The sequence below is a fragment of the Chionomys nivalis genome, chromosome 10 (assembly GCF_950005125.1).
Source record: "Chionomys nivalis chromosome 10, mChiNiv1.1, whole genome shotgun sequence".
In the NCBI taxonomy this organism is placed as follows: domain Eukaryota; kingdom Metazoa; phylum Chordata; class Mammalia; order Rodentia; family Cricetidae; genus Chionomys; species Chionomys nivalis.
In genome coordinates, this window is record NC_080095.1 from 12,125,131 (window position 1) to 12,137,779 (window position 12,649).

At 39.6% G+C, this 12,649-nt stretch overlaps 1 pseudogene; it reads left to right on the forward strand.

The window, feature by feature from the left end:
• The first annotated feature begins 1,719 nt into the window (after nt 1–1,719).
• LOC130882875 (PC4 and SFRS1-interacting protein-like) lies at nt 1,720–7,745 on the forward strand (annotated as a pseudogene).
• Nucleotides 7,746–12,649: the final 4,904 nt, after the last annotated feature.

A 12,649-nucleotide genomic window follows, 5' to 3' on the forward strand; every position in this document is an offset into this window, starting at 1 on the left:
GCCAGCTCATGGTGCTACACAGAATATTAGAAATGGGTTATATCAATATGTAAGAGCTAGCCAATAAGAGATTAAAACTAATGGGCCAAGCAATGTTTAAAAGAATACAGTTTCCGTGTAATTATTTTGGGTAAAGCTAGCCGGGTGGCAGGAAGCAGCACCACTGCTCCGTTCTTACTACAGTGAGTGAGTGTTTGAATTTGTGATTGTATTAGTAAGTGTGACTACTTGTGGGGTAATTGGATTTGTTACTGTCTGTAATTGGGACTGTGTGAGTGTGTAATTGGGATTGTTAGTGTGTGTGCACATGTGTGCATGTGTGTATGTGTGTGTGTGTTGAGATGTATGGATGCATCTAAAACTGTAACTATGTATATAACTCTGGTTGCAGTCGTACAGACTATCACCATCTGCATATCTATCCATTTATCAGAAAAATTTTAAATTGTCTCAGTCTCTTTTCTATTGATGTGGGGTAGTGGGAGCTGCGGGCTGTGCCCCAGCTCCTGGTAGCCTGGCTAGCTTATGCCCCAAAATAACAACACACAAACTCTATTCACTTAAACACTGCTTGGCCCATTTCTGTTCATGTGTGTAGCACCCCAAGGTGCGCTTACCAGGAAGATTCTAGCCTACGTCCATCCTGGGTCAGAGCTTCATCGCATCTGCTCTGGAGAGGAGAGCATGGTGGCTGTCTCTTAGAGGAGCTGCCCTGCATCTGAACTCACTTCCTCTTCCTCCCAGCATTCTGTTCTGTTTACTCCACCCACCTATGTTCCAACCTATGAGGGCCAAGCAGTTTCTTTATTCTTAACCAATGACCTTCCTCCATCAATGTGGTCAACCCATGACCAAAAGTGGAGTAGAAGTGACAAGGGCTCTCTCACTTGTAGAGTTCTATGGCCTGAGGAGAGCATTGTCACATAAATATGTAAAACACAGAAAATTCCAAGTGCTCCTGACTCAAAGAAGAAGCTCTTCTAACCTCTCCAGACTGGCATGACTCTGTCCAAGATCCACATTATGGAGAAGCCATGTCTAGTCCAGACAGTGAAGAAGACAGAGCGTCTGTATAGAAACAACAGTTTGTGGATCTTTTAAATTACATTGATGTGCTAAGGAGATAAAACAGTGTGGAAGCACAACATCTCCTAATCACATCCGTGAAAGAGAACCAAGTGAAGTGTGATGAATCCTTAGCAAGGAAAAGGTGTACGTGGAGGTTCTTTACTATGTCAGTTTCTGTAATGGTCATCAATGTCTTTGATGCCTTATATCTGCTCTGAGCATTGCCTTCCCAAAAGTGTCCAACTCCAGAGCTTGCTACAGGACGAAGATACACAAATAAGGCTTCTCTGTGCCCATGAATAACAGCCCTGCCGTGAACCTGCAGCTCTGGCAGAGGAGTCCAGTCCTGGATTCTCAGATCCTCCCATTCAATGATCACTCCACATAGAATTGTGGCTTATTTGAGATTTCCTTGTTGTTATTTTAAATGGTAATTAATGGAGAGGAGATGCTGTCTGTGTGTTGTGTGGACATGAGAAAGAAAAAGTAGCTTCATTGATAGTCTTCTGACCAGCATTCTCTGTGTTTCCAGGTGGCCAGTTTGCAGAACAGCTGGTGGAGTTGGAAGGTAAGGAGGCCTGGAAAGTTCCAAAATCTTTTCTGCCCAGCCCTTAGATTCAACTTCCTTCAGTAATTACCAAATGAGTGGGTATGTCAGGACTGGAATGGGTCACACATATTAGTACTGGTGGTAGTAACTGCATCAAATATGCCAATGCTGTGAAAGGCTGGTTCACTATCTGCAGAGACAATGCCAAGAACACCCTGTACCTGGAAATGAGCAGTGTGAGGCCTGAGGACACAGCCATGTATTACTGCAACAGATTCACAGTGATTCAAAGTTACTGTGAGATCAGACACAATCATCCCCACAGGGTGCTCATGACCAGCAGGGTTGGGGAGCTCACCCAGAGATCTAGGTTAGGTAAGAGACTGTCCAGAGATGCATAAAAGTTTGGACTCCTTTGTATCTTGACTGACTCCCCAAATCACACTCAGGATTCTCTCTACAGGTAGAGTGTGTACTAATCCTTGAAGTGTCAAAATTTTTTTATTCAAATTTCTGTTTTCCATTGTGACGTGCTACGATTTTTTCATTATATTTCTCTCTTACACTCTTCCTCTCTTACTCCCTCCAATTTTACCTCTCTCTCTCTCTCTCTCTCTCTCTCTCTCTCTCTCTCTCTCTCTCTCTGTGTGTGTGTGTGTATGTGTGTGTGTGTATGTTTTGAGATTTGGAATTGTGTCTGTCAATGTGTCTCTCTCTGTGGGTATGTTTGTGTGTGTTTTAGTTCATGTGCATGTATGTATGAGTATAATTGGACACATGTTCATATGAAATGTTTTATTTCAATCAGCCTACACCATATTTTCAAGAGAAATATTTCACTGGCACCAGATCAAACCAACTAGCTGTATTGGTTGGCCAGTGTTCCACATTGATAACACTATCTCCACAGTCCAGAGATGTTGGCTGCCACACCAAGCTTTTTGTGGTTTGACAACTAAGAGTACAGATCTCACACAAAGATTCTTGTGTGGAAGAAATAAAATGACAGAACTATGTCCATGTCCTTATTATGGGTTACTTTTATAAATATGTCATCCTCTGATCAGAATAAAATGTAGAGCATCACAAAAGGAGAAAGTGATTTTGTATGGGTTCTGGTGTCATAACCTGAAAGGGTCAAAGGCTCTGGAAATTGTGAAGTACAAGAAGACAGGGTCAAATATTCAAGAACACTGTTCTCTTCACTCTCAACTTCATCATCAAAAATATGTGCAGACCAGATACAGGTATGGAACTGGTAATAAAATGTGTCTGAGACTCCATCATTGAGACTGTGAGGACAATGCAACCAGTGTCACCTCACTGCAGGCAGTCACTAATCTACTCAGCAGAGAGCATGTCTTTTGTTTTCTTCATTAATATTTATTTGTTGATTTTACTCATGTAATTCCATAATTTAAAGGGAATAAAGAATTTTCTTTTAACATGCCCATCCAGTTTCTTTCCTGCAGGCTCCTTACTACAGTTTATTTACATTACCTCTCAGCAAACATGATGGGTAATCCCTGTTGTAAAATCCGAGACAGAGTCTTTATCTGAAACTCAGGTAAACTGAAGTTGTATCATACAAGGACCTGGAAAAACTGATGATCCCTCACTGGTGTGATGGGATCCTATAGACTGTGTCACTATGAAAGAACAGATAAGCATTGGAAACATGTTATTTTCTTCAGTGTAAATATAATGATACCTGAGAACTGATCAAGGCATGGTCAGATTTTCTTGAAATTTTTTCACCTTTAATGTTGTCATAACTGAGAATGGTATTCTGTGAATTCTGTAAAAATGGCAGGAAAGAAGCCGGGTATTGGAAAGTTCATCCAATAGATAGAACATCTGGGAGCTGCAGACAGGAGACAGACTGCTCCTAGAAAGCAGTTGCATCTTTTCTGCACTGCTTTTCCACCATCAGGTTCACATACTTTTGTGTAGAATGTTTTTCTGACTAACAGGAAGGTGAGACTTTGAACATCATGGCTTTGACAGCTCACAGTCACAGGAGGACTAGAGAATGTCTCAGTAACTGAAAATTAATCCAGCCAGGCTGATGCCTGAGTCTGATCATTGTTGTGATTGACAGTTATTTCAAACAGACCTTTAACTCTTTTTCAAATCTTTCTTAATGGATTTGCTCAGAGATCCAAGCACCACAGTTCTTATACTTCCTTTACAATTATAAAGCAGATGTGGACCCTCAGAGGGAGAAGATTGAGGAAGCTGAGAGCACTAGATAGAAGATTTATACTCCAAAGTAAATGACAAGAGGAGTCAAATATTAATAAATTTCCATGTTTCCAAAGAAGGTTTTTCAGACTCAGTTTTCACAGTGTCCTTTTTGTAGATAGAAGAATCATCAACATAGTTTCATGTCATTAATTGTTATAAAATATATTCTTGACTTAACTGAGCAGTCTAAGAGTTTATGTTGCTGGTTTACAGATCTGTTAGTGATTAACTATATTGTAAAGTTTCACTTCCTCTTTGGTGTCTTCTGTACATCCAAGGACAGATGCATGCAAGTGATGAAGTGGTGTGGAAGGTCCTTCTGACTATGCGTTGCTTTTATTGGTTGACTAAAGAAACTATCTTGGTCTTTTGATAGGGCAGATTTAGATAGGCTGGGTAGACTGAACAGAATGCTGGGAAGAAGGGCAGTGTGGCAGATGTCATGATTCTCCTGCCCGAGATGGATGTTGGTTAGACTCATGCTGGTAAGCCACAGTCAAGTGATGATACACATTAATGGAAATGGGTTAAATCAAGATGTGAGAGATGGCCAAGAAGAGGCTAGATATAATGGACCAGGAAATAATTTAATTAATACAATTTTTTGTGGTTATTTCAGAGGTTGAGCTAGTTGGGCAGAGGGATGTGGGCCATGCCTCCTACTACAGATTGGCACCCAATGTGGGGCTAAATCCACTTAAAAACCTGAGAAGGCTTAAAAAGCAGAGAGAGTTTAACACAGCTTTTTGCTGTTTGCTGGCAGTGTGCTGTAGAGAGAGTTTTCTGACTCAACAACAACAAAAAAACCCACACCATTTTAGAATGAGGCTTCCTGGGCCCTGTCACAAGTATAATCTCTGGCTATGGAGCATTTGTGAGCTTGGATGTTTGTTTACCCACTCAGGGTTGGGAGTAAGTAGCTGAGACCATGCCCATGGCTTAGGTCTTCCTGCCTGAGTAGGCAGCGGGATCAGGTTTACTAGAAAGTGGCTATTTTTAAATACCAGTTTTTGGGCAGTGTTGCCAGCATGACCTCTGTCTCTTGTGGGAGACAAAAAAATTAAATGGGGTTTGTGACTAAAGTAGTATGGTTTGCTTGATGGCAACTGGACTCGCTGTGTGCTGAAAAGGGGGACATTGTGTGTAGCTACTCAGAGGCACAAGTGACTCAGAGGCACAAGCGGCTCTGCCATACTAATGGTGCAATGTGCATGACTCGTAGGCACAAGTGGCTCTGACATGCTGGACTGAGCAATACAAACCCACAGTACCTGTTTTGACCTAGGAATGTTGCAGCTTAGATTTTTAAGCACTTAGTGATTTAAAACTGCAAAACAAAACTGTTCTTGGACAGTAAAGAATTACAGATCCACAATAGGACAGATTCAGACACAAAAGACCTCTAAATGGTCACACTGTTAAATAAATGTACATATGCTTGGGGAAAAAAGATAAAGAGTATTGAGACTCATAAAATAAAGTTAATGCTTTAAAAAAGGTAAAGTATTTAAAGAGACAAAGTACAGAGAGTCATAAATTAAAAAACAAGCCACATAAAAAAATAAAAATAAATCACAGAGAGTCTGGATTATATACATTGTGTTTTCTTTAAAATTTTTGACTGTAAAAAAGCTAAATGCAGAGAGACATTTCATATATGGGTTGCCAAAGTAAACCAGCATATATTTTATAAAGCTATCTTGATTTCAAAATTTGGGTGTAAGGATATGATACTTTGGAAAAGAGGTTCTTTTGTTTTCACAGAAGATGAGAGCCTGCGGATTACCTCCAGGCCAATACGATAGACAATGCCCTCCTGAAAGGTTGCCATAAACACCCTCAAAAACTTACTTTGCTCAACTGCAGAGATGAACAGAGCACACAGAATATACCATAGGACACCTGATTAATTGCGCCTCCATACAGCAGAAAGAAGTTTGGAGAGAAAAAATGCACCCATATTCCCAAACATTATTTACAAATGTTCTTTTACGAGCAGCACAGCAACAGTGGCGGTGGCAGTGGAGGTTGCAGCTCCGAGCCGTTGAGACGCCTCTGAGGCAGCTGGTGGCGCAGGTGGCTGGTGTGGACATGGGCAGAGGTGGCCTGCGCAGCCCCAGCATTGCCTCCTGGCAGGCTCCGTCGGGACACCCTGAGGCATCCTCCCCTGCCCGCACGCCCGCCAGTCCCAGCTCGTGTCCTCGCTCGCATCTCCCGATAGCCGCTGCACCGCTCCCCCTTCTGGTCTTGGGACTCCCGGCATCGCCCCTCCAACCTGACTTGCAATTTCAAACCTGGAGACCTCATCTTAGCCAAGATGAAAGGTTATCCTCATTGGCCAGTTCGAGTAGATGAAGTTCCTGATGGAGCTGTGAAACCACCCACAAACAAACTACCCATTTTCTTTTTTGGAACCCATGAGACTACTTTTTTAGAACCAAAGGACATATTTCCTTACTCTGAAAATAAGGAAAAGTATGGCAAACCAAATAAACGAAAAGGTTTTAATGAAGGATTATGGGAGATAGATAACAATCCAAAAGTGAAATTTTCAAGTCAACAGGCACCAACTAAACAATCAAATGCATCATCTGATGTTGAAGTCGAGGAGAAAGAAACTAGTGTTTCAAAGGAAGATACTGATCATGAAGAAAAAGCCAGCAATGAAAATGTGTCTAATGCAGTTGACATAACCACTGCAAAAGCTGCCAGGCAAGGAAGAAAGAGAAAGGCCGAAAAACCAGTGGAAATTGAAGAAGCATGCAACAGCATGCATGGCTGCAGCAACAGCTTCTGCTAACTTGAAAGCAAGTCCTAAGAGAGGACGACTGACCTGCAGCTACTGAAGTCAAGATTCCAAAACCAAAAGGCAGACCTAAAGTGGTAAAACAGCCCTGTCCTTCGGAGAGTAACATGGTTATTGATGAAGACAAAAGTAAAAAAAAAAAAAAAAAAAAAAATGGGACCAGAGGAAAAACAACCTAAAAAGCAAGTTAAAAAGGAAGAAGGTCAAAAAGAAAAGGATAAGCCAAGAAAAGATAAGAAAGAAGGCAAGAAAGAAGTTGAATCTAAAAGGAAAAATGTAGCAAAACCAGGGGTTATATCAACCTCTGATTCAGAAGACAAAGATGATAAAGAAGGTGAAAAGAAGAGAAAGGGTGGAAGAAACTTCCAGACCACTCACAGGAGGAATGTGGTGAAAGGTCTACATGAGAAGGAAGCCACAGAGGAGAAGCGCAAGCAGGAGGAACAAATGGAAACTGAGCAGCAGAATAAAGATGAAGGAAAGAAGCCAGAAGTTAAGGAAGTGGAGAAGAAGTGAGAAACATCAATGGATTCTCGACTTCAAAGGATACATGCCGAAATTAAAAATTCACTCAAAATTGATAATCTAGATGTGAACAGATGCATTGAGGCACGGATGAACTTGCTTCACTTCAGGTAACAATGCAACAAGCTCAGAAACACATAGAGATGATCACAACATTGAAAAAAAAACACGGCTGTTCAAACTTAGTCAAGTTATCATGGAAAAGTCTACAATGTTGTATAACAAATTTAAGAATATGTTTTTGGCTGGTGAAGGAGATTCAGTCATCACCCTAGTGCTGAACAAATCTCTTGCTGAACAAAGACAGCATGGGGAAGAAAATAAAACCAAAGTTCAAGGGAAGAAAGGGCCAAACAAAAAGCTAGAAAAGGAACAAACACATTCAAAGACCCTAATTGGGGGATCTGACGCTCAAGACAGTAGTCATCCACAACATAATGGTGACAGTAATGAAGAAAGCAAAGACAGCCATGAGGCTGGCAGTAAGAAAAACTCACCTGGAAAAGTGAGGCCGAACTATCTCTGAAGGAGTCACCACTAGATAACTAGATTGGCAGACATGGGGTGTAATGAGTATGTGAAGTCTGTTGTGAGTGGCTTCATCTGAAATACTTAGGCTGCTGACTGAAAGGATTAAATTTTTTATAAGTATAGGTTTTGATGTTTAAGTAGTTTGGGGGAAGAAAAATCCCTTTATGTTTGTGTACAAGTAAAACTTATTGCTAATTTTCCATGTGCAGTATTAACAACTCCATCATCCAGTTCAAGTGTGAGGGAAACCTACTTAGAAAGGTTGACCTGCTTTATAGACGTGACTAGTGTATTTTGGTTAGAGTGTGTGTGTGTGTGTGTGTGTGTGTGTGCACATGTAATTGGTAGTAGGCCAGTTACATTTTAAAACTGCTACTTGTATAAATCGTTCTTCTCCCAAATAACATGGGTTTTGTGCATAGTTTTTACAAATCTTGGTTTTACCAGACTGTCTTTTCACTGTTTGTGGGTTTTTTAGAAGTTGAGCATTTTTATGGTTAATAAAATGAATGTTACTTCTAAGTACTCACTCCTTTTAATCAGAAGTTATTGTAACCTCAGTCTATTGTGCTGCATTACTTGCCTCTTCCTAATAATGTGTAGTCTGTGTGACACCCACATGTCCAATTAGAAGGTACAAATTTGATGACTTTTGAAAGTAATTTAGTTTCAGGGCTGCGAATTCAGTGGAGTCAGAATTAAAGAGAACAGATTGGGTATATAGAGAAACTTCATATACAATCCTTTATAGTTACTAATCACAAAAACCTAAAGCTAGTTTGTTTTTAATCTCACACATTAAGAAGGTCATGCTCATTGAGGTATGTGTGTGTTTTTGAATTGTAATCAGTCCATGATGCCTATTAAGTGGTAAATAAATAAGAAAACTAAAACTAAATAAATAAATAAATGTTCTTTTGCATTTAAAGGGGGATATGATATAGATATGGATAATTTGCATTGGTATGAATTTTGCTTTAGTGATATAAACTTAAGGTCAATTTTGCTATATGTATATGTATTTGTGATCTTGATTAAGGCATTGTGATTGTGTAGCTCGTTTAAAAAGTGTAATGTATAATTAGAAAATATAGCTTGTTAATAGATAATCATCTATAATAGTCAAGTTTGTAGTCATGTTAGTTAAATGTTCTAGATGTGCACAGGTATATTTCACATAGGCATTTTTCATATCTTTCAAAGACTACAGATTAAGGCATTTAAGATGTTTTAATAACTTAGGCTTTTTCATGGCAGTGAGACACATCTGCTCCTGGCAGCACCAATCTATTTGAAGAGGAAAATGGGCATCAAAGAGACTCCTTATGGAGTTGCTTAGCTTTTATCTACACTGAGAAATTTCTAACCATCATACGAATATAAAATATTGTACTTTCATTGTAACAGGAGCCATTAACTGAACGTCCATGAGTCACTAGACCTGACTGAATAAATGACTAAACAAACTCAAGTATAAGGATACAACTCTCGGGCTGGAGAAATGGCTCAGTGGTTAAGAGCATTGCCTGCTCTTCCAAAGGTCCTGAGTTCAATTCCCAGCAACCACATGGTGGCTCACAGCCATCTGTAATGAGGTCTGGCGCCCTCTTCTGGCCTGCAGGCAGACACACAAACAGAATATTGTATATATAATAAATAAATATTTTTTAAAAAAAGGATACAACTCTCAAATAGAAGATAATTGTGAGTAATGTGCAGCTTTACCCTAAAGGAATTCCATTTGAATACTTTTTTTCTTTGTGATTCCTTCTAGAGAGTTTCATGGAGAAGGGGACCCTAGAAGCATGAGAAAATAAAATGTGGACATGAGCTCTGTCTGATATAATTGAAGAAAAAACTGAGTAAGGGATCACATACCAGTTCTCCAAAATTGCATAAAAATACGTAATTATTCTTGTGATCTTTTACAAGATCCAAAAACCACAATGAAAAATAAGACAAAGCAAAGATGAGACACACTAAGCATAATGCCTAAAAATGCTCTAACAAACTGCATCCTGAACAAGATTGACAAAACACTTACAGGGGTGGATGTACATCAGAGGTGGAACAGGATGGTCATCTTCCTAGTGTTAAGACCTGTACAGCTACTCACAGTACAGAATATTCTCAGAGAAATAAGGGACACAACATATGCAGTGTCCAAAGTGAAAGAATTGGTTGATATTCTCTGGGATTTATTGACGATTGTTTTGAGCTATTTTTGACCATTCCCTGATGGTTTACAGTACCAAGGCATTGAGAAAAGCCCTGAATCCCTTTTCTCTATGGTGATCATCACAACAAGAAAATCAGTTCCCACTGTTAAGGCAAGTCCTCCTCTCCACTACTTGTCATCACTTTGGGTTCTCTGTCTTTTTATTGCTTCTGGTAACATAACCATGAAGACTTGTTGCATGCTGCTGCTTTTTATAAGGTGTCATAAAGAGCTGACAATCCATTCCTCACCAATGCAACAGTCATGTTTAGGAACCTGATTTTGCAATGTGTTTCAAGTGGTAAAGAGACAAGGAAGGAAATTAAAAGTACATAGTGACAGAGACACAGAAAAACAGAATACAGGTACTAGGAAATATCCAGGTGTGGTGTCCCTGAGTGGGCAGCTGAATACTCTGAGACCACTTATGTGTATGACAATCAATCCCATGAATCTCCTCTCAGATAAAATCATGAAAATGCATACACTAAGTGTTCGTGAATTTCATTCTCACAAGCTGGAATTTCAAAGTGAGTGATAAAAAAATTAACTTCAATGACAACAGAAAGTATTTTAAGTAGTTTCTTAATCCTGATTTCACATCAGGAAGAGCCTGAAGTGCATCTTATGACTAAATTCCATCTAAACACTCTGCTGGGGTTTACAGGGATATGCACTGAGGATGTGGTATCCTCTTATCTGCACAGCATGAACGTGGAGTCACTTAATGTTTTGCATCCAAGGTCTGCACAGTGTGAAACATACAGTTTCCTATTTATATGCAAGTGGGAGTCCAGTGTCAGAAAAATGTTACTCATTTTCTATCGGCAGGTCCTCTAAGAGACACTAGGTCAGTTCTAAGAAACCTGAGGACAAATTGTAAACCTTTCCCTGTGCTTTTTTTTTATTCTTCCATGAACCTTGCTCAATGAAAAAAAAAGTCCTCCTGCTCAGGCTAAAATTCAGACCTAGATGAGTGGTCCCATCTCTTTCTCACTGGTGCTGCTCCTCTGCATGGTGCCCTTGCCAAGCTGTAAGTATTTCAGGGTTTCAGGAAAGGGACCCAGGCATGTCATCTGTGGGATGACTGTACCATGATTATTGTACCTGTTCCCAGTTCCCTGTTTCAGGAGCAGCCCTCACAGACCCCATCCCTTACTGGAACTGTCAGTCAATTGTCATTAACCAGTTATTGTGTTTGCTGGGTCTGTCATCCTCCAGGAAAGTGTCTGAAGTGGATGTGAAGAACCTGGAGTGGTGGAAGCACAAATTATAATTCTGATCTCAAATCACAAGTTAACATCAGTAGAGACACCTCCTGTTTCATGAATGCTAATTTTTCTTAATGATAAAAATCCTGAGTCAGTTACCAGGGGCAAAAGCTGAAGGATCAGAAAAGCAGAGTTCAGTCACTAGAGAGTTCTCACCTCTACCAATGCTCAGACCAAAGGTGGAAGATCCTGTTTCTATAAAGCCTCTGACTAAGTGCTGTCTCTTCAAAACCTCAGACTGCCTCTCAGAGTGAATCCTCAGACTCTATCTGAGACCTTGTCTCCTCCTCTCTAATATTCCTCTCTCTGCCCATCCATGTCACTCCTGTGTCTCTTTCTCTGGTGCTGATATTAAAGGCATATGATCTTAGGTGCTGGTATCAACATTATGTGAGCTGTGTTTTTAATTTGCACAGATTAATCTCTTGTAGCCCAGGATAGGTTTGCACTCACAGAGATCCACCCACCTCTGTCTTCCTAGTACTCAGATTAAAGGTTTGTGTCATCATTGCCTAGCCTCTGTGGCTAACAAATGTCTTAGCTCTGCACTCTGATCTTCAGGATGCTTGTTAGATCACAAACAAAATATCACTACACATCCAAGAGCTTATGTTTTCATAAAACTGAACAATCTTCAAACTTCAGACATGTATTAGTATGCTAGAGGAACAGTGAAAGAATTCCAGTGTAAGCTTGGACAGAAACCTCTCTCCTCAGACCAGCATTGGATATGGAAGACAAACAGGTACTCCCAGAAACATTAGGTCAATTTTAAGAAACCTGAGGAATATGCAGCATTTGCAACTGTTTGACTGTTTGGTGTCAAACCTTTGTTTTTTGCCTTTTACACAAGGTAATCCTCTAGAGTACACTTTACTTGTCCTAGCCTATTAATCTTGCTTTTTAATTATGCACTAATCATCTGTGTTCCCACACAATCCTCTAAGATGTATAATTGCTCCTTGTCAAACAAATCAGCACAATATATATATATATATATGTATACATATATTGAGAGAGAGATAAATAGACAGACAGACAGACAAACAGACAGATAGATTTATAGATAGGGAGATAGATAGATAGATAGATAGATAGATAGATAGATAGATAGATTGATTGATTGATTGATAGATGATAGATAGATAGATGATAGATAGATAGATAGATAGATAGATAGATAGATAGATAGATAGATAGATAGATAGATGATAGATAGATTCTGAAATTATGACACTTTGTAAGACAGCTTTGTAAGAATTTTGAGTAATCTTTAGTTCATCCTATTTATTTTTAAACTTGTGATAAAGCACAAATTCCTTGAAATGATGTTACTTTTCAAAGTTAGCTTAAAAAAATCAACCACCCACAGTTTCCTACCTGTAAACTAATAGGACCTTGATAAAAGTGTACAATTATTATAATTGTTGCAT